Source organism: Artibeus jamaicensis, unplaced genomic scaffold, assembly GCF_021234435.1.
Source record: "Artibeus jamaicensis isolate MK-2021 breed Jamaican fruit bat unplaced genomic scaffold, CSHL_Jam_final contig_311, whole genome shotgun sequence".
NCBI classification, from domain to species: Eukaryota; Metazoa; Chordata; class Mammalia; order Chiroptera; family Phyllostomidae; genus Artibeus; species Artibeus jamaicensis.
This window is the reverse complement of record NW_026521717.1, coordinates 3,884,787-3,887,614: the sequence shown is the minus strand read 5'-3', so window position 1 is coordinate 3,887,614 and position 2,828 is coordinate 3,884,787. Positions and strand designations below refer to the sequence as shown.

Below are 2,828 nucleotides of genomic sequence, written 5' to 3'. Positions count from 1 at the left end.
TAACTGCTAGATGATCTCTGAAAACATGGGTGAGAATGAGGAATGTCAACAGAAGAAGGCCATAAAGAGGATGCATGACTAAGTTACATCTGTGAGTGGCTGGAGTTCAGTCCCCTGGGAATCCATAAAACGCAACGTAAATACACCTCTAAGGTAAGAGATAGCTAGGGTACTTGCCATCTCTTTTCCCTCAGTGGTTGAGTTGAGGCTCTTGGCATTTTAAAGACAAAACGCTTTGACTCTTCCATATACTCCAGCTGACTATGACCTCAGGTAGAGAGAGACACTGGTTCTTAAGGTAGGAACTATTGATATATGAAATAAAAGTATGAGGGTGGATTTTCAAGAAACTCAGGAATTTATTTATAAAAAATGTGCATTTACTCTTACATGTTTAAACTTCAGTAATCTTCAAAGTACCCTCCATTTGATGCAATACACCTATTGAAACATTTTTTCATTCCTCAAAACAATTTTTGAACTCTTCTATTTCAATGCCTTTTAGTGCTTTTGGTTTTTGTTTCACTTCTTCCACAATAGAAAAACATTTCCCTTTGAACACTTTTTTAATCTGGAGAAACAAACAAACAAATAAAAAGTCACTCAGGGTGAAATGGGATGAATAGGGAGGTTAGAGCACAGGGGTCATGTTGCTTTTGGTCAGAAACTGCTAAACACTCAGTGCAGTGTGGGCAGGTGTGCTCATAAGTCACCCATCATGATATGGGGAAAGACACTGAAAGAGTTTTCAGAAAAATTTGCTGAAGATGATGACTGCAGCCTCTCACAGAAACACCAGCTGGACACTGATACAAATTTGTTCCTAGAACACTCACCTAGCAGGGGAAACCTGTACCACAAGGTACCCATCCTCCAGATTATTCTGGTGTTTTTGGTACTCCCTCATACATCAAAGCTAGAGATGAACCCCAGAATTGACTGAGGCAATATGAATTAGGCGCTGGTATGTCTACCACAACAAATTTAGTTCAAGCATGGTTGATTCAAGCTTGGAATAAATCAAAAAGCAAAGACTAAGTGTGTAAAGTTGATGGCAACTACCGAATAAGCCATATAAATACACTCTGCTTGCTCTTCCTGTCTTATTGTTACTCTTCTCTCAAGAGAATCCCTAACCTACACTAAACTTCAATATACTTGTAATCACCAGAGCTCACAAGTTTCACTTCCACCCACTTCTACCTTCCCTGGACCTACATTCCATACTCTCTCTATCACTTATCAAAATTAAACTTACCTGTCCTGTTGACGATCTTCTCAGAGATATTTATTTACTGCTTTCAAAAGTAATAAGTTATTACCCAATTAACTCATGTACTAAAAGATGGTTGCTTAACACATCACCCAAAGATAGTTATATGTTGGATGGAAGTATTAAATGGATAATTACATAAATTTTAAATAAAATAGCAGGTTGATGGTAGAAGAATTTGGAGACATAGTGGTATTTCTAATCATGATTTCTTCTTCCCTAAAATATTTGATTAAGAAGTATACCCCATTTGGACAGTCAGTAAATAATATTATATTGAAAAGCCTGACAAATCCAGCCTTAATTATGCTTATTTCTTATTTAACTCAGAATTCTTCATAGTTTTAAATGCATGCAACTTTTAGAAACTGTTTATTTTTCCATCAAACCATGATGGGAAAATACTCTGTTTAAGAGTTTGTTGAGGAACAGCTTAAGACCATTCAGTTGTCCCTACCCATTTAGTGGCCCGAGCAGTGAAGGCTGCAGACCAGTGTTCAGTGGCAGGTTGAACACTCCAGTCTTAAGTAGGGAACTCCTGAATAGGTTCAGAAGGGGGCCTGTGAGAGCAGTCTGTGACTCAGGCTGTGCAGCAGTGAACTCTGGAGCAGTCTGTTCACCCTGAAATCCCTCCTTGGTCACAGCTTTTCAACTGTTCCTTTTTAGTCTCTTCAGAATATTTGTAGAAGTAGAGATCAGGCATGACCTCCCTGATGTGTGGTTATGGGAGGTAGTGCAAGCATATACAGAACTTCCTGGGCCTGCATTCACCATATCAGACCCACTGAGTGAGCCCCCTTGTTGTTGCAAGGAATGGTAAGGTCCACATAGCCTAGAGGAAAGTCTGTGTTACTAAGTGCAATGGTAGACAAGTTAACATAAGATTCCTCTGTGAGAGGCTGGCAGTCAGCCCTAGGATCAGTAACCACCAGGAGACTCAGCTCTAGGAAGGCTACTTAGATGTGGTTAGTGAAGATTCCAGAAATGAAGGTGCCAGTAGGAGTGGCTGCAGTGGCAGCAGCAAACTTGAGCACAGCTTGCTGGTATTTCGGGAAGATCTGATACCAACATCAATGGGGTTTTCCATGGCAACGACCACACAAGCTGCCAGCAGAAGCTACTCTCAGGTTCTCTTCAAATACATGATATAGATGCCATCACTCTTTCTTTTATAGATGTGCTATTGCATTTAGAAGTCAAGGCTGGTGTCCCCTTAGTGGGTTCCTGCTGCAAGAAATTTGAGGATATCCTCCTTCTTCATTTGCAGGTCACCAAGGACTCTGGACATTGGGAAAGTTTCCCTCTAAGTTATGTGGGAACCCAAAACGGTGTCATATGGGCTCCTCTCTGAGTAGTGCAGAAAGTTTCCCTGCACATTTTATCAAAAAACCATTTAAATAAAGTTCAACCTATTTCCTTTATCTTTTAAAATATAATATTTGGCGTATACAAATACTGCCTATATTAATACAAGTATATCAAATACCTATGAACTCACCACACAATCCAAAATTAAAATTTTAGTTTCTTGGCATACATCTATTTACGATTCCCT

General features: G+C 39.6%; 1 pseudogene; it reads right to left on the bottom strand.

Moving 5' to 3' along the window:
* Positions 1-1,706: 1,706 nt before the first annotated feature.
* LOC119045160 (40S ribosomal protein SA-like) lies at positions 1,707-2,561 on the bottom strand (annotated as a pseudogene).
* Positions 2,562-2,828: the final 267 nt, after the last annotated feature.